At 54.3% G+C, this 22,613-nt stretch overlaps 1 protein-coding gene across 4 annotated transcripts in view; it reads left to right on the forward strand.

Annotated features, from left to right (window-relative positions):
* LOC116419360 (translation initiation factor IF-2-like) overlaps positions 1 to 22,613 on the forward strand; it is a 78,083-nt gene that overhangs the window by 42,361 nt on the left and 13,109 nt on the right. The gene's annotated exons all lie outside the window — the stretch shown is intronic.

Raw genomic sequence — 22,613 nt, forward strand, 5'->3', positions numbered from 1 at the left:
TCGAGCCTGTTTTCGTCGGGCGCGGGCCTTGGAGAAGGCCGTGAGAAGGAGCGGGGGCAGGTTCCTCCCTGGGCCCTTCTCTTTCTAGTCTTGGAGCAGATGGGACCCTTGTTTCCCTCCTCCGAGATCCATCAATAGTCTTGGCCCATGTTACCCTTTTGTGTGGCTCTGGCCAAGGGAGAGAAGAAGGGGTAGATGGCAGCAGCCCGGACCAACCAGCTGGACGGGAGAGCCAAACAGAACTCGGCACGTTGGAGGCTAGGCAGACGGCTTCATTTTCTCAGCCACTGGGCCCCAGATGACTTCTGGCTCTGCTAGATTGTTTCATTTTGTCATTTTAAATAACGGCGGCTCATTTCTGTAGTGCTTTGAGCTTAAACATTTTTTTTTTTTTTTAAAGAAAAGCAAGCTCCTATTTAAGCATTTTAATATATTGACTTAATTCTTTTAGGGAAAGTTATTACTGATTTTTTTTAATTGGGCTCTTTTCATGTAGAGAGGCTAGTTGTGTACTAAGATACAGAGATATTTATACAGAGTAGGAATAATCCTATCTATGTTTAATCTATGTTAAATTAGCTGCTCATCAAAGAGGGAATCATAGCAGAAGAGCTCCATCGGACCTAGCATTGATCTAATGAAGCTGGTATTGGGACGATATCTTCTCTGAGTTTTCGCTGGAGCCACCGATGGGGGCCTTTGCAAGTGGGACCTAAATCCCAAAAATGTTTTGATTTAATTGGGAATAACTTTTGAGATCATGGCACACCTTGGTTTTTTCAGTAGTTTTTTTTCTCTCAAACTGCCTCTAGACTTGACTAGAATTTTTTGAGTGGCTTCTAAAGTGTCCAAGTTTCTAATTAAAAAAAAAAAAATTGTAGTTTTGCCCGTAAAGGAAGACAGGATCCATATATCCAGCTCCCAGCTCCTACACATGACTAGTCCAGCCGCTTCTGCCCAGAAATAAGCCTTTGTTTTCTGAGTTTCATTGTCACTTCAAGTCAAATGCGATGGTGATTTATGGAAAATCTCTGGTTGGGGACAGAAAGTTTAAAGTTACACTCCCAGGGAAATCTGTCCCAATAAGACTTCTCCGTTTTCCCTTTGGGGATATGCTGAGGGAGGCTTTCCGTGGCCAGCTGGCTAGCCCCGCTGGAGGCCAGTGTTCTGGGAGGGACAGGGGAGGGGCTTTTGCGCCAAAAGCAAGTGTCCCGGGTCGGGAGAAACAGCTCTGACCCCTTTGGAGCGAACCCGGTGGGTTCCAGAGATGTACGTGTACAGGAAAGAGAGCGAACGTTCCCTCCATTCATATTTCTCTGGATTGCACATTGCCCATATGTTCCAAAGGCACTGAGGCCGGACACAGCTAATGCAAATTTTTGGGATCCTCCCAACTTTCTGGTGCTATATGTAGATACTGAGAACATTGGAATTATAGGGGGGCACTTTTTGGAGCCGATTTGTGATTTCATTGGTGTAGGGAACTCCCAATGAGGGAACCCCCTTAGCAAAGCACAGATCAGTACTTAACCCAAGTGCTTAATAAATGCATATTGATTGATAGCCAATCAAATGGTAGTTTATAGAACTTTATCTTACTCTACTACATTAAAAAAAAAAAATCTGTGCAGAGGAAAAAAAAAAGATTAATTCTCTCTCCTTTCCCAAGTCGATATTTTCTACTAGGCTTAATGCCAGAATGGTACACTGAGGCAGGGTGTCCCATATGCTTTATTTTGCTAACTAGCTGATGCCTATGATTGCCCCAGTCTAACTCTTAGTTTTGAACTTGAACAATAAAGAAAGAAATCGGGGTTAAACATGGAATAATTTTTTTTTATTGGTCTCTAAATGATTCTTCATCAGTCTAATTATCAACTTTCTTGATGGCAGACAGTCCTTGCCAGTTGTGCATGCGTGCATGGGTGTGCATGTGCATGTGTGTGCGTGTGCATATGTGTGTGTGTATATAAAGAGAATTCTGGGCAGCGCCTTCTCTGAGCTCTCCTTTCTATATAAAGTGAACTCCCAGCCTGAAATGGTACATTCTCACAGCACAGATGGGCCAGTCTGTCATTAGGACTGTCTGTTACTTGTTGGGACACCGAGCATATTTCTGGTGCAGAATCAACAATTTCTAAGAACCCAGGTCAAAATAAACAAGTGATATTTGCTGATTAAAATAGCCTTATTAAATGAACTTTTCATTCCCTCCGCCCCTAAGCCCATGCTATTTGGGAGATGGGGGGAGGACATCTCCATATATATCATTTGGGATTTGGATCTCCAGCCTGCCACAGTCGAGGCCCTCCACCATTTTAAATTTGCATCTGGTCTTTTGAATCTTCTTTTGTGACGTCAGCTGGGTGTTGAAATACTCTTTGGGGTTTTAGGATTGGGAAGACATTTATAAGCCATGGAATGCTTTCCCGGTTCTCTCGTGATTTTTGGTAAAAGCCATTTGGAAACCTTGAACGAAGAAAACAGGCTATAGATTTGGGTTGAAACCTAGGGCTCGCCTGATACTCACCTTCAAAAATTGAGTGGGTGAACAACAGAAAGTTGCATTGGTTTTTAAAAATTATCTCGAAAAGAAGTTTTTTTTAAAGCATAATTTTTATATTAAAACTTCTGACGACAAAGCAGCTGTTCCACTTTTGTCGGTTTTCATCTGCTTCCCAGGGGTGTTGGGAGGTTCACATGAGAGATTCATTGTAAAGTTCTTAGCTCAGTATCTGGCACATAGTAGGCGCTATATAAACATTAGCTATTATTATTATTCCCAACACCCAGCATATATATTAGGCACTTAATAATTGCCATTGATCGGGTTTACATGTAGCTATTTTTTGGTAGATAGATAATTTCTGAGATGAGAGTCTTTTTTGCCCCTCTCAGTTTCACGTTGGTTTGGAGCTGAGAGTCCTTTGTGCTTTTCTTGTGCTTCTGTATTCATCCTCTGAAACTGAATTACTAGCCCTTTCTGCCCAGCTGGTTTGCTATAATCAGGAGTAAGTCTGAGCTTTTTACAGAAAGGTCTTTATCACCTATAATAGGGCTCAAGCTCATCTTCCCAATATGTAGTGGGACAGTTAATATTTTTTTGATTATTATTTCTTTTTCTTTTTTTGTATTTGTTTGAGAAATGCTTCGATGTCAGCAGCAAACATTAGAAATTTGGGGAAATGGACTCGAATCCCCAGTGTCTCTTATTATCTCATCTCTGCCCCCCCCGGCCCCCAATTGCTTTAGAGTCATCTCCCATCTGGGCTGTTCAGTGTCTTGCGTGTCACCCACATTCACACGGGGCTCCTTCTAGGGGCTGTTCAGGACCACACTTAGAGGTGCTGTTTGCCCTCTGAAAGGGCCGATGTGGGGAGAGCCCCAAATGACTGTGTTTTGCAGAATGTATTGGGGTGGGAGGGAATCCCATTTTCAGTCTCGGCTCCAGATAGCTGAAACCCCATAGTCCTCAGCGTGTGCAGGAAAGCGTGAGCGAGCCCCCAGTGAGACTTCAGTGGCACCTCTTGCCCAAACAAGGCCGTTGAGGCCTTTGATGTTCAGTGGGTGTGTCTCTCCATGCTCAGCGCCATCTTGTATGCATCCACGGGCACACATAGGCATGCTGGCAGGGATGGATGTGTATCTGGGCAGTCCTATCGCTCCCCTTCCACCTGGGCCCGTTCTCGGCGAGCCGGTGCTCCAGGGCTCTCGTTCCCATTGTCTACCTGTGTCTGACTGGCTCTGGTTAGTCTTTGGCCCCCGACACGGGGCGGACAGCCTTAGAGGAGCTCTTTTGCCTCCTGCCCTGTTTCAGGGGGCATGGGGGCCACTTTCTGAGGAGCTCAGACCTTGCTTCCAAGCCCTCTGAGCTTGCAGGCTGGGGTTGAAGGCACCCCTCCCCATCGATGCTGGCTGGAGGGTGGGAGGGAGGTTGAGGCTGGGCTGGTGACAAGGAGAGCCTGGGGGACTTGCTTCTCTGGCACCGTTCGATCATGGTCGCTCCGGGAATCCCGGGCAGCGGGCCAGGAAGAGGACGCCATTTTGCACACTTGAGATGGAAAGCCAGAGACTAGGGAACGAGACCCAGAGGAAGGAAATTGTGGGGCTTTTTAAAGCTGGTGGTGAGTTTAGGGCCTCCTAGATTTAAAGCCAGAAAGAATCTTCCAGGTCACATAGTCCAAGCCCCGCATTTTACAGCCAGGGAAACCGAGGCCCCCAAAGGGCAGAGGCTCACCCACGGTAGCCCGGCAAAGAGAGAGGCAGAGTGCTCTCCAGACTGCTGGCCTCCATTTCCAAATTTTCCCACTGCCCCCCCACAGAGTGTGTTTGTGAAAGGGGAGGGCAAGAGAGGAGAGGAGGGCGGACTCCAGACCCATGATTTCATCTGTGTGAGGAACACTCTGTTACAGGAACTTCCTCCCCTGATGGGTCTCTGCTAGTCCAAGAGAGCTGCCTGCCGGGAGCACAGAGCCCCGCTCATTCCATCCGGGGCCCAGCCCTCTCCCACTCCACTCTTCTAACGCTCAGGTGAAGGGAGAAAACAATCAAAGGACCTTCTGTTTTTGGTTGAGAAAATCGGGGGCTGAAAGGGAAGCCACGGGCTGGTCCTGGTCTTGGCTTCTCTCCATCCACCAGGGCACTGCCGGCAAGGCCCTCGGAGAGGCAGATGAGCCCGGATCGTCTCCGAATGCCCCTCCGCCACGGACGCTCGGCCGCCATCCGCCCTCCCCTTGTTACGGCTGCGGCATCTCGGACCCGGAAAGGCTCATCAGTAAGTGGCTCCTTGCCCAAGGTTTCTCAGGCAGGAAGTTTTGGAAGTAGGAGTCACACCCAGGGCCTTCGATTCTCAACTCCTCCCAGGCTTCTCTCTCCAGCGGAGGTATCCTCCAGAATCGTTCGGAAGGTGAGATAGATAGTGAGGCAGCCCTCGGTCTCTCGTGCTGGGCAGCTGAGGAACCCGAGCGCCTGCAAAGTGGCGGGACTTGGGCCCAGTCACACGGAAGGGGAAGACCCGCGTCCTACAGCTCACTCCCCCAAGGCCGTGTCCCGGATGGCTCGGATTCAGCCCCATAAAATTCTTTGATTTGGGAGCCAAAAGTCTAAGGGGGGAGTTGGCCACATCGCCGGACGATGGCTGGGCTCCTGAGCAAGCACGTGTCAGTGTGCGCCCTCACGTGTGCGTGCACATGTGTGTGCATGTGCCTTTGTCTGCGTGTGCCTGCACACGTGTGCATGTCGTGTGTGGGAGCGTGTGCGTTCATGCGAGTGTGTGCGCCCTTAGATGTGTGTGAATGCATCGGGGGGGGGGGTTCACAAGCAGAGTCTGAAATGTTTATCATCCACAATCAGTGACGCTGAGAAAGAGCCGTCGCCTTTACTAAGCATCGTTAAGAAAATATTCTGTCATGTACCTGCCCTCTAGGGGAGGGGTGGGGGAAAGCAGGGGAAAAGTTGGAACAGAAGTTTTTGCAGGGGTCAAAGCTGAAAAATTACCCATGGATATGTTCTGTCAATAAAAAGCTATACAAAAAAGAAAACATTTTGCTAAAAAGAATTCCCTGGAACATCCATACGATCAACCACATTTACCTGGTGACTGTACGTTGAAATGAATTCATTTTGCCATAGGACGTCCTCCCCGCCCTCCTTTCCTCCCTCAGTATCCCTCACCGGAGCCTTTCTTTCTCCTTTGTGCTCATCACTGGAACGGGCTCCAGCTTTCTGTGCTTCGCATTATTTCATCAGGATCCTCCCCGATTTCTTTGTTTTTCTCATACTTGTCCATCTTAATGGCGTTAGACCACTCCGTTAAGTGACCGGCTCACAATTTATTCTACCTTTGCTCTCTGGTTGGACATTGAGGCGATTTCCAAGGTTCTGCGATTGCTGATGCCTCTGCTTGGAAAACCTTTGCACGGCTATCGCTCTTTGGCTTAGGTTGGAGTTGTTCATGTTTCAGCGGCACTCTGGGGGCATTTTGTAGCTCTTTTAAAAATCTGGGTCCTTGAAGACTCCGCCCGTGACTTCTCGACCTCATCCTTGGACAAGTCAGAGGAGCCACACGAGGCAGAGAAGGTAGCTGAGGTGTGTGTTCACACGCATGCAGTTTTGTGCGTGTGCACGTGCATGTGTAGCTGCTCACGTGGGAGGAAACCAGCTATTTTCCCAAAGTTGACTAGATCAGATCTTCTTAAACTTTTCACTTGTGGACCCCTTTTTGCCCAAGAACTTTTTTCGTGACCCTGGACATATGGGCATAAAAAATAGGTTTATAAATCAAACATTTGCTGATAATAATCAGAATTTCGTGACCCCCATATTCAGTTACGAGACCCTTTATGGGGCTGCGAACCACAGTTTAAAAAGCCGGGGACTAGACCCGCAAATGTCCCGAGAAGAAGATGGCCAGCTAGGGAATGAGTACTAATCAGATCCACCTAGACTGGGACCCAAACCCATGTGGAAACTGCCAAGAGACCAGGCAAGTCTGGGTGTGGGGCGTGTTGCAACTCTTGGTGTTTCCGGTCTCTGAACCGGAGGTCTCTAGAGCCTCTCTGTCGAGAAGGGGATTCCGAGGGAGCCCAGAGTTTCCTTCTGCTGGGCCGTGGTTCCGGAGTGGTTCTGGAGTCGCGGAAGCCCAGCTTTAGATCATGATTCAGTTGCTGTGTGACATGACTTGTTTGAACCTCAGTTCCCTTACCTGTAGAATGGGGATATTACCCGTTCCCCTTTGCCAGAGACCCAATAACCAGAGCTGGCGGACTTTGGAGTGCTCAAAATGGCGGCCGCCTTTTCCCTGGGCGGGAACGCGGCGCCGGCCCAGCTGCAAGGACCCTGGGAGCCAAGGACAGCCCCCCCCCCTCCTGGGGCTCCAGAAGTTTGGTCTTTGTCTTTGGTTTGTGGGTGGGTGCTGGCGTAACAAAGGAAGAGTGAAGTGAAACAGTAGGCAGAGGGTAACAATGGGTAACCATGTATCCTCCGTCCTGCCCCCGGCTCCCTGTGGCTGGCGTGGGAGCGCCCTCCCGCCGAGCCGCGTCCCCCTCCCCGGAGTACTGTGCCACTTTGTATCGGCTCACAAAATCTTCCCAGCTTTCTCTGAAGCCAGGCCTGCTTCCTGGTGGGCCACTAAGTAACCTTCCAGCTCCTTCGCTGACGGGGAGACCGAGGCCGGAGAGCAGGGGGCCGGCGGCCGGACCCGCGGCGGTCGGTCCTTAGTCGGAGCCCGTGCCCTCTAAGAAAAGCCTCTCGGCTTGGGAGTCTCTTGGACTCCCTCAGGTTCACACTGGAACATCAGGTCCACAGAAGGAGGGGCCAGGTCTGTCCCACCGTCGGGGTTCCGTCCAGGTGGGCCAGCAGGAGAGGCGCTGCCCTGGGCCAGCACTCACACACCAGAGGCACCAAGCCTCCTCCCCGGACCCCGTTTCCAGCGCAGCATCACCCCCTCGCCCCCGGATTCCCACGTGGGGTGTGCCAAGGAGTGGGTGAGCTGGGGACTTAGGATGGCCAACTGAGGCTTGCTGGGATAAGCTGCTTCAAAGCTTCCTCCTGTCCAGGAAGTCACGACCTGAACCCAGAGCTGCCTCCCACCCAGCCCAGTACTCTAGCCACTTGGCCACACTGTTTCTCTCTGTCAAAGCAGAAAGATCAGGGAGAACGAGGACACCGTGAGGGAGTGAGGGGGGTGCCAGATGTGGGAGGGAGGCCAGAGCCGGGATCTCAGCAGCTGGCTGTGTGTCTGGGGCCAAGTGCACTCCCCTCTCTGAGCCTGTTTCTTCTGCAGAGTTTGGGCTCGGCTCTCTCTGGCTCCTGCCACTGTGCCTGGGGTCGTGAATGTTTCCCTCAAATCACCTTTTCCATTAGTAAGAAGTCAGGCTGTATGTCTGTGAGTGCATGTGTGTGTGTGTGAGTGTGTGTAAGAGTTTGTGTGAGTGTGAATGTGTGTGCGAGTGCGTGTGAGAGTGAGTTGTGAGTGTGTAAGAGTATGAGTGAGTGTGTGTAAGAGTGTGAGTGAGTGTGTAAGAGTGAGTATGTAAGAGTGTGGGTGTGTATATGAGTGTGTGTGTGTGTGAGTGTGAGTGAGTGTGTATGTAAGAGTGTGTGAGTGGCTGGCTGAGGCAGGGGCCACAGCCCTTGCTGCATGGAGCTTGGGACCAGAGAGCCAGCCATTCTCCCCAGCTCGCCTTTGCCTCTCCAGCCTCTGCCCTTTGCTCGGGGTGGGAGGCGGGGAGGAGGAGTGCAGACCTGCAGTTACCTTGGGAAGATCCCTGATGTTTTTTCTAATAACACTAATTACAGGCAGCGGCTCCCAAGCGCTTTAGGGCTTACACAGAAGCCACCTGCCATGTGCTGTGTCCCTTGGATCCCCAGCCAGCTGCGATTACCCCCATTTTACAGCTGGGGAAACTGAAAGCTAAGCTTATTGGCTTTGGCCCGTGCTGCTGGATCGGAACTTGGGTTCTAACTCCGAGGGCTTTGACCAGGGAGCCACCTGGCTATACCCAGAATTGGGGCGACAGAGAGTCACAGAAAAAGTCCTGGACTTGAAATCAGAAAAGAGTTGGGTGCAAATCTAGACTGTCCCATGGAGGTCCTTTTCCTTTTCTGGATCTGGGTTTGGATCCGGCCTCATCTCCATGGGGCACATGGTCGTGGTTGGTACTTAATAAATGCTTGTCCTTAGGTTGGGATGGATGGCCCGATGGTCGCCTGCCTCAGTGACTCAGCTCACTGGCCCGTGATGCTCTCTGAGCTGGGCTCCCTCTGCAGGATGACGTCCACAAAATGAAGTTGGAGGGGGTGGTGCTGGTGAGGCTGCTGCTGATGAGTGAAGTGGGGGGTAGGGAAAGATGAGGCTGGAGAACCTGGTAACTGGCTTTGAGTCAGGCTTTTCCCTGGGCGTAGGTGAGATTTCATTGTGCTGCTTACTCAGTTTCTCCAATGCCTTTTTTTCTTTTTTAAATAATAGCTTTTTCTTTTCAAAATCCGTGCAAAAATAATTTTTAACATTCACCCGTACAAAATCTGGGCCTCACCCCTCCCCTACACAGCGAGTAATCCAATATAGGTTAAACATATTTCCCCAGTTCTCAGGGTGCATAAGAAAAAGCAGATCAAACAGGAAAAAACTGAGAAAGAAAGAAAATAAAATACAAGTGAACAGCAATAGAAAGTTGGGACCCACCCTCAGCTCCCACAGGCCTCTTGCTGGGTGTAGCTGGTTCTCTTCATCATTGAACAACTGGAACGGATTTAGTTCATCTCATTGTTGAAGAGGGTCAGGTCCATCAGAATTGATCATCATATAGTATTGTTGAAGCATATAATGATCTCCTGGTCCTGCTCATTTCACTCAGCATCAGTTCATGCAAGTCTCTCCAGGCCTTTCTGAAATCATCCTGTTGGTCATTTCTTACAGAACAATAATATTCCATAATATTCATATACCACAATTTATTCAGCCATTCTCCCATTGATGGACATCCATTCAGTTTCCAGTTTTTAGCCACTACAAAAAGGGCTGCCACAAACATTTTGGCACATACTGGTCCCTTTCCCTTCTTTAGTATCTCTTGGGGTATAAACCCAGTAATAGCAGTGCTGGGTCAAAGGGTATGCACAGTTTGATAACTTTTGGGGCATAATTCCAGATTGCTCTCCAGAATGGTTGGATTCATTCACAACTCCACCAACGATGCATCAGTGTCCCAGTTTTCCCACATCCCCTCCAACAGTTATCACTATTTTTTCCCATCATCTTAGCCAATCTGACAGGTGTATAGTGGTGTCTCAGAGCTGTCTTAATTTGCATTTCTCTGATCAATAGTGATTCGGAACATTTTTTCATATGAGTGGAAATAGTTTCAGTTTCTTCCTCTGAAAGTTGTCTGTTCACATCCTTTGACCCTTTATCAATTGGAAAATGGCTTATTTCAATGCCTTTTTCAAGTTTGCTCAGTGCTTTCCCCTAATAGCTCTTTTGTCATTTTCCACCAGAAGGAAGGGTAGGGCTCTGAGAACAGGAAAGAGAACCCTTTCTACCCAGTCTGGAAAAAGGCTTGCCTATAGGTAGGCAGTGAGTGAGGCAGGATTTGAATCTTTGTGCAGCAATGACAATGAGGTGGGGCCTGGGGCCTCCAGCCCACTGGGCACTCACCGGTCACCGGGGCCTCTGGCCTGCTGGGTATGGCCCCAGTCCCTGTCACTGGGGCTTCTGGCGGGTCTCTCTCCCATGTGTCGTGTCCTTGGGCCACGGAGGGCCTCATGTGGACTTTGTGTCCCTCTGGGCTCCTGATAAAACCCTCACTGGCACGAATTTTCTAGCTTTCATACACCAAAATGAAAAGGTGGCTGAGCTTGGTCTCGGGAGGTGAGTCCTCTCACCCACAAGTCTCTGGGGGCCTCATCAGTTGCTCAGGGCTCTCCCTACCCTAATGGTCAGAGCTGAAATTGGGACCCTGGGAGTCCAGTTTTTCAGGGTTTTAAATGCCTGGCTCTGGGGTCTGGACTTTCCGCCGGAGGTACTAGGGAGCCTTGGAAGCTTCTGAGCAGCAGAGGTGAGGGGCTGACCGAGTCAGGGAGAGGGGAGCATCGGAGCTGGTGATTTTTTGCACGACCAGAAAGAAGTTGCAGAATCTGATGGAAATAGCCAGAGTCGGGCCCGGGGCGGGGGCCGTGAGGGAGCTGCTTAGAGGGGGTCCTTGGCCTCTCACTCCTGTTCTGGCCGGCAAGGGGGCGCTGGGGAGACTGGGAAACTCACTGATGTGAGTTGACAGGGCCTCCAGAGCTTGGGAATTTGGGCATTAAACCAGTCGGCATTTCTGAAAAGGGCCGTCCCGGCTTCTGGGGGAATGACCAGGAACCTCCTGGGGACCTGGGCAGCAGCGGGCCCCAGAATCCTCGCTGGAAGGGATTCAGGGGCTGGGAAATGAAGTGGTGTGGTGGCAGGAACGAACTTGGGCTGGGTCTGGAACCGGGGTCCTGGTAGGAGCCCCGAATGTCAAGGCCAGCCCGGAACACGGGGCTGGGGTCCTCGAGGTATATGCACAACAAAGGCTTTTGTGTCTCAGACATGTTGAAATGTATAAAGAACAGCTCTGGTAGCAATCCTGTGCGGAGGGGGCACTGATGTTATTGTCCCAGTTTGACAGAAAAGGATAATGGGGGTCAGTGCTGAAGGAAGCTGCCCACAGTCTCCCAGTCATCACGTGGCAGAGACATAGTCATGTACAGTGGGGAGAACCTGGGAGGCAGGGCATCCCAGCTTTCCCACGGATCTGGCCAACTCCTACCCCCTCTCTGTGCCTCAGTTTCCCTTTTTGTAAATGGAGAGGGCTGGAGCCAGTATTTCTGACCCCGGCAGGCAGTGAGAAGGAGGGAGGCCCAGGAAACCAAGGGCCCCACAAACAACCTTCTCTGGGGACTGAGCAGCTTGGAAAATGGGGGCTTGCTCAATAAAGCAGGGGAACCAAAATGCCCCCCGATGCCAGAGGCTCCTCTTTGTTCTGGGTGGGCGGGAGCGCTCAGTCTGCTCGTTGGTAAGGCTACAGTGACAACGGCCAATACTCATCCGGGCTTGGTTTTGTTCAAATGAACCGATCCTTTGCCCTTGTTAGGGCATGTCCCCTATTGCTCCCCAATACCCAGAAATTCCCAACTTCCTCTGCTAGGGCACATCCCCTATCACTCCCCCCCACACAGCCCCTGCCAGTGCCCCTATCCCCACGGCCTCCCGGAAGTTCCCAGCTGCTGACTTTGGGCTTCCTGGCTTGGAACCCTGGCCAAGGCCCTCTAGTAAATAGGGGTGCTGGGAGTGCTGCCCTCCAGGGATGTCGGGGGATATCAGGACCCACAGATAATGAGCCAAGTGCTCTGTGAGCATCCAAGTCCAGCATGTGTGGGAGCCTTTAGGACGCTTATTGTGATTGCGACCTTGTGCCTCCATGTGACCTTGAACAGCTCCCTTGTCCCCTTCAGTTTGCTGTGCCCCCCCTCCCGAGGGCACCACAGAAGGGAGAGGGACTTAGTGGGTTCTTGCTTGTGTATCTCCAGCTCCCGGCCGGGTCCCGGCATACAGTAAGTGCTTAGTAAATGCTTGTTTACCGGCTGACCACTGCCTTCCAACTTGCTGCTCTAGGGCCGTCCAGGTCAGCGATCGTTTGGCACCTTTGAGGAGAGCTCGGGGGAAGGCCCCGGCTTCCAATCCCCACTCCACTGATGACTGGCTGTGTGCTCTTGGGCAAGTCCCTGTCTCCCTTTGGGTCCCTGTGGCAGGGCTGGGAATAGAGGACAAAGGGTGCCTGTCTCTGCTTCCCCAAGGGGTTGTTTGTGGGGGCGCCGGCAGTGAGGGGGCCATTGGGCCGGATGGTCTCGCCTTGTGCCCGGGGTCCCCCTCCCCCCGAGGTCGCAGTGTCTCCGTCTCCCTGTGTGCCTCTCGTGCTGAGTCTCTGGGGTTCCGTCGCGCTCCCTGACTTCCCAGAGACACGTTGGCCTTAACTGTGGTTGCCTCCCCCCCCCCGCCCCCCACAGACCGGGCCCTCCCTCCCTCTCACCCTGGAGCCCTAGATGGGGGACGCTAATAAATCCTCCCAGACTCCCCAGATCCTGGAGAAAATCTCTGGGCCAAAGGCTCCCCGGCAACGCGTGGCCCGCTGGCTGACCACGGGCACAGCCAGAAAGAGGAGGCCCGGGACGCCCCAACGGGCCACGTCATCACCGCCACAGACCTAGAGCTCGAGAAGCGTCTGAGGCCATTTGGGGATGAACCTGGCCTGCGCCCTGGGGAGAAGCAGGAGGAGACCCTGACCTGAGGAAACACCAGAGTCCATCCTGGAGGCCCCCCTGGAGGGGCCGGTGATGAGCCAGAATGAATAACGGGCATAAAAAACTAAACCGAGAGTGCTTTCTATGGGCTGAGCCCTGGGGATAAGCCCCCAGAGCATCCCTTGAGTCACAAGAAGTGCCTGCTGAATGTTCTGTGAGGAAGGAAAGCCCAAGTTTTGACACAGCAATCCCTGCATCTCCCTGCCCTGGGACCCAGCCATCCACAGGCTTTGAGGTTGCTCAGCTCTTGCGTCCTCCCGACGCCGGGGAGAGACCCCGATCCCAAGCCTGCCCTTCTGGCTGTGTGACCTCAGGCAAACGCATATACCTCTCTGAAGCTTGGCTCCCTCCCTCTGAGGAACAGCCCCAAAGCTGTCCTCAGGAAGTCCTCAGGAAGGTCCACAAACAGGAATCTATGATCCCCAGGGCCCCTGGGGAAGTGCTCACAGGCTGTCGTGGGAGGAGGTTCTGAGTTTGGGGTCAGAAAAGCTGGTTCAGAACTGGCCTCGGACAGGCTGCTTCTGTTCCCCGAGCCTCGGTTTCCTCCTGTGGACAATGAGCACAAACAGGGCATTTGTGGGGATGGGCTTTGTCCAAGGAATGGCGCTCGCCTTGGAGCAGCCACAAGGCGCCACGTGGTCCAGATGGGGGGAGTTCCGGTTGCCCCTCCCCGGCTCCCACAGACTCCCAGCTTATGGAAGCCTCCCCGGAAGGACGGCGCCTTGTTCTCCTCTCCTACAGAAGCGGTCAGGGGCTCCCAAGGCTTCCTGGGGCCGGAGATGGGCCCAACACTCCAGGTGCCTAATTTTTTTCCTTTTTTTTGCTGAGGCAGTTGGGATTAAGTGGCCTGCCCAGGCTCTCCCAGCTGGAAAGTGTTAAGTGTCTGAGGTCAGATTTGAACTCGGTCCTCCTGACTTCAGGGCCGGAGCTCGCTCTACCCACTTGCACCACCCAGCTGCCTAATGCTCCATGGCTCACAAGAGGGGGAAGGGGGAGGGGAGAACTCTGCTTTAAAATCCGGGTCATTTAGTTGCAAGGGCAACAAAAGCTTGGGGTGGGCCGGCCACGTGGCACTCCCTGGTCTCTACCCATCTCCGGCCATCCGCCACTTACAAGGTCCCACGGTCTCTCTTCTGGGAGATCTGAGCATCCTGACTGGAAGGCGCCGGGGCTCTCAGCTTGAGGAGAGCCTGGGAATCCTGAGGGGGGGCCGGCCTTCTCCTGGTCAGAGACCCCCCACAAGGCCCACCTTTGCTGGCGCTCTCCTGTGAGGGCAGCCCCCTGTTTCCAGACCCCCGTCACTGAGCTGGGGGGCCTGTGGAAGGCCCCGCCAGCTTCTCCCTCTCCTGGGCCTTGGTTTGCTTCTGCAGCTTGTCAGGGGCTGCTCTCCCTTCTGCCCCCGGGGCTGAGCTTCTCCTGCCACACAGAGGGCTGGCCCCGGGCTGGCTTGGTTTGCCGCTCTGATCAGCTGGGACTCTACCCGAGGTTCTCGGTTCTTCGGAGCTCTGGGGCTCTGGCAAGTGTTTTCATGGCCACCTTTTTGAGATGGGGCCTCTGATGGCCAAGAAGAGGGGGCTGCCCCAGGGGTTTCTGCTTCCTAGCTCCCAGCAGCCACTTTTTTTCCCGTGAGCCTGGGCAGCAGACCGAGCAGAGTAAGCCAGACGGGAGAGTGCTCCTTGTCCTTGCCAGTAATTGTCTTTAGACTGGGTGGAAAAGCATCGGGAACCATCTTTTACCCACATGTCCTTGCCTGGAAAGGATGGAACCTGGCGTTTGCTCCCTTCTTCCCTCTGTCCGAACCCCATGTAAAACAGAACAAAACTCAGGATTTCCAGTATATGGCCTGATGTGCACAGGGGGGCGGAGTGAGGGCTCAGGCCCTGGAGAATGTCGGGGCATTTCCTCAGGGAAAAAAGGGCAGGGCAAGAAAAGAGGGCGAGGGACGAGCTCAGGTGATCCAGGTCAGGTGATGGTCTCCAACCTCAGAGGGATGTATTGAGTAGCAAGGGATGAGCTGGCTCCAGACTCCCCATTGGGGTCCAGGGACAGTGGAGCTCTGCTGAGGAGAGTCCCCAGGGCAGAATTGGGCCTGGAGGGACTGGAGAATCCCCATAGGGAGGCTTGTTACACAGATGCGTACACTACAAGACACATGGAGCCGGGTTGGAGCCGGGCTCAGGGCCTCAGGTCCCTTGGGAGTCCTCGGCAAGCCCGCCCGGGAAGGAGGCGGCGCCATCTTGATTTCTCATAGTTGCCGGTTGGGGGGAGTCAGAGAGATGGAGGGACTGGCCACGGTCACTGGGTGGCTTTGGCAGACCTGGCTCTCCTCCCCTTCTGGCTAGCTCATAGCTTCCACTGACGTGGCCTTGGCCACCAGCACTCCCTGGTACCCCATTGTTTGGGTGAGGAAATGATAAGATGGGCTATGATGGGTTTTTTTTTCTTGCTGAAGAGAATACTCTGTTAATTATCATATCAGCAGTGTTGTTCTTCCAAACTGAAGGTTAATGTTATAACATGTCAGGGCTCGGAAGGGCCTGAGAACAGGGGACATCAGAGCTGGGAGGGAGCTTAGAACAGGGGATGTAAGAGCTGGGACCGGGCTTAGAACAGGGGATGTTGGAGCTGGGAGGGAGCTTAGAACAGGGGGTGTCAGCTGGGAGGGGGCTTAGAACAGGGGATGTCAGAGCTGGGAGGGGGCTTAGAATAGGGGATGTAAGAGCTGGGAGGGGGCTTAGAACAGGGGATGTAAGAACTGGGACCGGGCTTAGAACAGGGGATGGTGGAGCTGGGAGGGAGCTTAGAACAGGGGAGGCAGGGCTGGGAAGGTCTTCAGACACAGAATGGTGGAGCCGGGGGCCAGCCCCCCCCCACATCCCATCGTCACCCACGGAGAGGCTGAGTCTCCCCATGAGGCAATGGCTCCCTAAAGCCTCCCGGGCACCCCCGGCCTCTCTGTGACTGGCCCAGTTAGTCCTGACAGATGCTGCTAATCGGCTCAGGGGCCGAATCTGAGAAGGAGGCCTTTGGGAGCTGAATGTTGGAGTGAGGCCCAAGGGGTGAGAAGAGCTTTGGTTTCTAAGGTGATTAATGTTCGTGCTGACACAAGGCCCAGCTCCTTGATCTTGGGGATTACGCCTCCCAAGTGAGGCAGCGTGGGCGAGAGCAGGCCCCCATGGTCGGCTTCGCCGGGGCTCCACGCTTAGCCCCCTGGGGAGAACCGGTGGGTGAGTGCCTCCCGTCCTGGCTCCCTGAGGGGTCCTCAGGGACAGCCAGGTGGAACAGAAGGCACCCCGAGCCCACTGAGGTCTCAGTTTCCCCATCTGTAAGAAGGTGGCGCAGGACGGTCTCCGGGTCCCTCTGACCCTTGGCGTCCCAGTGGGGGCCGCTGCACTGATATTAGGGCCTCTGGCCCTGGTTTCCTCTGCTTTAAAGTGGAGGTAATAAGCCTTGCATGAATAATTAATAATAATCATAAGCCAGCGCCGTAGCCTCTGCAAAGTGCTTTCCATCAGTTCTCTGACTGGAACCTCGCAACAGCCCTCCCGGGCACTGACATCTCGCCGCTAATGGGGAGCCGGCCAGAATCAGGGTGCGCTCCCCAGGGGAAGGGGGCAGGGGCAATGGCCGCGTCCGGCCCCTAACGCTCGCCTGGGAGGAGAGCCTGGGCTGTTTTCCTTAAAGGAGCCGGCAGGAGCCGGGGGCTTGGCGCTGAAAGTGGGGGCTGGGGAAGTGCTCTCTGAGCACATTTCCAGAGACGTCCACCCCAAGAGGTTTGTGGCCCAAGAAGCCGCATCTTTGGGAGGGGGAGTGCAGGATGAGCTTTGGGGTCCCCAGGCGCCGGCAGGCAATTCGGGCAGTGTCCAACTCTGGGCTGACCCCTCCGAGCTGACAGCGGCCTTGGGGAACCCCTCCTCCCGGAATCGGCTCATTCCTGCCAGGGTAATGGAGGGTTGGGAGTCCTCCCTGGTCCAATCGGGGCTCCTCCCCTTACTTTCAGGGGTCAGAAGGCCTTTAAAAAGAGGCAGGATGGCTGAGAAGGAAATGTTGTCCCCAGAAATGGGCTCGGGTCCCTCCCGCGTCCCCTGCTCTGCTGTCTTCCTCTCCCACTTCCTCAGGGGGACTTGGCCACTCATCCTCTTGCTTCCCGTGGGTAGAAAGCTCCGTGTGGGCCAGACCAGACTGTTCTCCAGGGGGCCCTGTAGAGACTCTGGGGATGCCCAGGATGACGGCCGGTGGGCGTTACATCGGGGGTGAGCCGCAGGGCTGAGAAGCGGTGCCCTTGTGCCACATGGACCTTCGAGGGAGTTCGGCTGGCCCAGACGGCCATGCTCACTCAGCACAGGGACCCTCGCCGCTCCTGTTTTCTGAGCCAGAGCCCGGCCGAGAAATCGGGCCTCCCCCCCGTTCCGGGCCTGAGCCCTGCGGCTGGTATTGCCGGGGGTCCCACTGGGCCCATGGGGCTGGGCCGTGCTACTGCGGCAGCGCCGCCCCTGAGGGTCCCCGGCAGCCGGCCCCGTGCCTCCCTTATCGGAAGGCTGGCTGGCAATTGGACCTGAGAGAGGGAGCACATCTGGTCTGGTGTTTCTCCGCATCTGGCTGGCTGGAGCGCGGGCCACCCCTTCTCTGCAATCTGTTTTCCATCCCTCTGGGGCCTCGGGCAGCAAAACAAAACAACAAAACGGAGGCGGGACCAGATTCCTCTCCCCAATTTTTTTTGCCCAGAATCGAGGCCGTGGCCGGCCTTGGAGCAGAACTTCCCAAACTCTCCCCACTTGCGACCCCTTTGGGCCTGAGAAAATCCTAAGGGAACCGAGGATAGAGAGATATAAGACAGGAAACGGGTCACACGTTTACTGACAACCCTCATTCCACAGCCCTCCATTCAGCCCAAGATGGGGCCGAGAGCCACAGTTTAGGAAACTTACAGGAAGATGGAGCCTCGGGTGACGGGACTTTCAGTGGGACCTGCCGGGGGGATGGGTGAGAGGGCCGGCGTCTGAGCCTGTGGCCCACAATGACTATGTGAAGGTCGGGGGCGGTGAGGGGGTCCCCACGTACGTGACCTGGGCATCCGTCCTACCGGGGGGGGGGCCTTGTTCCACAACCAAGGGAGCCTCTGAAGCTTTTTTGAATAAGAAGTGATGGGTCGAGGTCTTGGATGTAACTGGGCTAGGGCATACAGGACCCTGTCCCAGGGCACCAGAATTCAGAGGGTGCAAGGAGAAGGTAAGTGTCCTGCCTCAGTGTCGCTGAAACCGCTGTGATTGTAACTTATTCCCCTTTGGGCTCAAGTGATTTCTCTTATTTTTTGTTACTTTCATTTTAAGAAGTTGATTTAAGGGAGCAACCTATGCTGCTCACATCAGGGCTGTTCTTGCTGCTTGCCCTGGTAACCCAGAATTGCTAGTTAGGGCTCAGAGAGTCAAGAATGACTGTTTCTGCTCCTCTGAGTCCATGCTATGAGGTCAGAGAAATCCTGGAGAATCTGGGGATCCAAGAGGCCGAAGGGGCTTCCAAAGCAATGGGTGCCATTTCCGGCCGACTGTGCAGGGGTCCCCTCGACTGCAGGGAACCCTCAAACCTCTGCTTGGGGACCCTCAAGGCCGGGGGCTGGCTGCCATGGCCGCCATGGGAAAGCTCGGACACTGGGAAGTCTTTCCGTGGCTCCTCCCCATTGAGGTCCCCCCGAGTGAATGCTGGAGGCGTCTGAGGAAGAGATCCGGAGCAGGGGAGTCCCCGGGTCACAGCCTGATGCCCGGCCCTCGCCCATCTGAATGAAATTTAAAAGGGGCTGATGGCCTCCTCTTGGCTGAGAGGGCAGAGCCCCAGAGAGCTCGCTGGAGGACTGGAGCCCTTTTTCTGGGCCGTTTCCAGGCTTTATTCTTTCCTGGAAATGGGGTTTGGCGGAGGGGGGGCCAGGCTTGCTCGCGGAATCAGCAGTTCCATTTCTTTTCTCTTTTTTTGCTCACTCCCCCCAACAGTTTTGTTGCAGTTGTTGTATATAATGCTTTTCTCTGGTTCTGCCAGCTTCGCTCTCCATCCGTTAGGCCATCTCTTCCCATTCTCTTGTCTGTTGTTCACCAGTCCATTCATGCCCCAAAACTGACCCAGCCATTCCTCAATGGAGGGCCAGTCACTTTGTTTCCAGGACTCCCTTCTCTCTCTCTCTCTCTCTCTCTCTCTCTCTCTCTTTCTCTCTCTCTGTCTCCCTCCCTCTCTCTCTCTGTCTCCCTCCCTCTCTTCCTTCTCTTTCTGTTTTTCTTTGCCTTTGTCTCTGTGTGACTCTCTCTGCCTCTTTCTCTTTCTCCTTATGTTTCTCTCTCTCTCTCTCTCTCTCTCTCTCTCTCTCTCTCTCTCTCTCTCTCTCTCTCTCTGTCTCCCTCCCCTCTCTCTCTGTCCCCCCTCTTCCCCTTCTCTTTCTGTTTTCCTTTGTCTCTGTGTGACCTCTCCTCTTTCTTTCTCCTTATGTTTCTCTCTCTCTCTCTCTCTCTCTCTCTCTCTGTCTCCCTCCCTCTCCCTCTCTGTCTCTCTCTCTGTCTCCCTCCCTCTCTCTCTCTCTCTGTGTCTCCCTCCCTCTCTTCCTTCTCTTTCTGTTTCTCTTTGCCTTTGTCTCTGTGTGACTCTCTCTCTCCCCTTCTTTTCTCCTTATTTTCTCTCTCTCTCTCTCTCTCTCTCTCTCTCTCTTCTCTCTGTCTCTCTTCTCTTTGTCTCCCCTCCCTCTCTCTCTGTCTCTCTTGTCTCCCCTCCCTCTCTCTTTTCTCTCTCTGTTCTCCCTCCCTCTCTTCCTTCTTTTCTCTTTTGCCTTTTCCTGTTGCTCTCTCTCTCTCTCCTTCTTTCCTATTTTCTCTGTCTGTCTTCTGTCTTCCTTCCCTTCTCTCTCTCCCCTGGACTCAACCAAAGGGAAATTTCATGAACATAAATTGCCCCCTTCCTTTCATAATTTGTTTTATTAAACCACCCTCAATCCAAACTCCAAACCGTGGGTTTTTTCCAAATTTCCCGGTTTTTATCTAGTAAATTCACCTTTTCCATAACTCTCAGTTTGGAAAAACCATTACCGGATTTTAAAATTCCAAAAACCAACGCAAAGGAAAAACTTTAAAACATGCGGGTGATCTGGAACGAAAAGTCAAAACCTCAAAAAGGCCCAAATTGACCAACCTGTCCAATTCCTTGGCACCCTAGCCTCAAAACCCAGGGGAGGACTCTGGGCCCTGGTTCTAAGCCCAATTTAGCTCCCCTTCCCTACCCCGACCCCCCAACCCCTCTTCCCCCTCTTTGGGACAATCACTTCCTAATTACTTTTAAAATCCTGGTTCAGGCCACCTCCCTGGGGCTTTGGGGCTTCTGTACAAGTCCTTTATTGAGGCTGCCAGAAAACTTCCCTTTTTCCCCCCCCACCTTCAAAAATACCGGTCTCAGAACCTTGGGTCCTTTATGTGGGTGAGGTTCACAAAATCCCCCCTCCCTTAAGCCCCTAAAGAAAACCTGGTAGCCCCCCCTCTCCCATCTTCCCCCACACCCGGGGACCGGGACTGTGGGACTTCCCCCCAGGACGGAATTTGGAGAACCACCTCCCCCTCCTCTCCCGGCCCTGCCGGTCTCCCCTTTTCCACCCAATTCGCCAAAAACCTCGATGGGCGTGGGGAAAAGCTCGCCAAATGATTTTTTCAAACAGGCGGCCTGGGTGGGGCAGGCCCCCCTGGAGGGAATCGGAGGGAGGGATGTGATCCTCCCTCAGCTGTGATCCTTCCTCAGTGCTCACTGTGGGGCTGGGGCAAGTCCCTTCCCCCACCGGGCCCGGCCCGGTGATCCCAAAGGGCCTCGGCTTCCAAGGCCAGACGAGCTGTCCCAGCCAGGTCCGGTCTCATTTTCAGAGAAGGAAACTGAGTCCCAGAGGGGTGAAGGGGCGAGCCCAAGCCCTGCAGCTGGGCCTCTGTCAGCCCCCCTGCCCGGGGTGGAGGTGGGGAGGGAGAGGCCGCCGGCCCCACACGGTGTGGGGATGTTCCCACAGGAGAAAGGCCGGGCCGAGCGGCCCGTCTGGCCCATGGAGGCCCGGATACGGTTTCCTCCTCAACTCCTGGGAGCCTCAGGGCTGCCCCCCCCCCCATGCTGTCTGGCAGCCCCCATCAAGCTGTGCTCATGTTGTCCAGCTCAGCTCTGTTTTCTATTTCCGATGATGTTCTAGAGTAATTGAATTATGTATCTGTTCACCCTGGCGACGTGGAGGTGAGGGGCGAGGCGGGGAGAGCCAGGTCCGATACTGGGTTTGGTAATGAGGCGGGAAGGGAGCATTATGGGAGTGGGGACAGCAGCCGGCTGATTCTGCGCCTGGGGCCGGGGTTTCTGGCTGGGCCGGGGCCAGGGGTTCTGACTGGGCCGGGGACAGGCTCACCTAGTTATGAGGAAGGGGAGCTGGGAGGATGTGGGCAGGGCCCCATTAGGGGCTTGTCTCTTTTCTTGAAATCTTTTTTTTTTGACTGAATGTGAGTGAACTGAAACATCTTCAAGCCTAGCAGCCACATAGAGTCACAGGATGTCAGAACTGGGAGGGAGCTTAGAACAAGGGATGTCAGGGCTGGGCCTGAAAACAGGGGCTTTTGGAACGGGGGGCCTGAGAACAGGGGGTGGCAGAGCTGGGGGGCCTGAGAACAGGGGGTGTCGGAACGGGGGACCTGAGAACATCAAATCTGCTTCTTTGGGGTGCTCACATATCTGGCTGTGTGCTCTCCCCACTTCTGATTTGCTTCCTCTCCGTTACCCCCTCCCCCTTGGTTTATAATTCGGGGGGCACTAGGCCCTTCAGGGAAGTGGAAATACTCCCCACTCACAGGAGGGCCGGAGGGAGTGAATCGGGCTCTTGCCCCCTTCCTGGGGCTTGGAGCCACCATCTCACCTCTTCACCACAGGTGGGCTGATCTCAGGGCCCCCCACCCCATTGTGAAGGCAGATTGGCTTGGCCCGGCGGTGGGAGCTGAGGTGGAAGGTGCCTGGGAGGGGGCAGCGGGGCACTGATGGGCCGGAAGAGCCCAAACTCCCCCTGAGTGGGCACAAAAGGGGCCTCGGCTTTGGTTTTTGGCTCCTCTGCCACAGAGAAAAGACTTGTCTAAGGCCACGGAGGCAAGTTGGGTCCCCACAGAATCTCAGCCTTCTGCATCAGGGGTGAGAGAGAGGCCGAGCAATGATTCTGTGCCTGCTGTGTGTTCTGGAAAGGCAGACTAGGGCTTCAACGCCGTCCCCGTCCTGCAGGTACTTACAGGTGGCAAGTTCTGCGTTCAAACCCTGCTCCCCAACATCACCTCCGAGGGTCTGATGGGTCTCCTCATCTCACGGGACTCCTCTGTGGGAGGAGGGAGTCGGACTTAAAGGTCCCTGACCCCTCTTTCCGGGCAGCGAGTGGCACGGGGGCTGGAGCCCGGCCCTGGGGTCAGGAGCTCCCGGGCTCTAATGCTGGGTGACCAGGCTGCTCACTTACTACTGCCTGTCTCAGTTCCCTCCTCTGTAAAATGAGTTGGAGAAGGAAACGGCCAACCCCGGTGCTGTCTCTGCCTAGAAGGTCCCAGATGGAGTCATGGGGGGTGGTGGGATACAACCAACCAACAGGAATCCCTCTTCCGGCTCTGTAGCCACTAGCCCAGGAGGTCCGAGGGTGCAGCCCTTCTGCCAAGGGCATGCTGGGAGTCCCTCGCTCCTCTGGGCCCTGAGAGGCAGGACCAAGGCCCCTGCCCCTGGAGGAACCCCCGGTCGGGCCAAGACAGGGCATCGCGGAGGGTCAGAGGGGACACCCA

Source organism: Sarcophilus harrisii, chromosome 5 (genome assembly GCF_902635505.1).
Source record: "Sarcophilus harrisii chromosome 5, mSarHar1.11, whole genome shotgun sequence".
In the NCBI taxonomy this organism is placed as follows: Eukaryota; Metazoa; Chordata; class Mammalia; order Dasyuromorphia; family Dasyuridae; genus Sarcophilus; species Sarcophilus harrisii.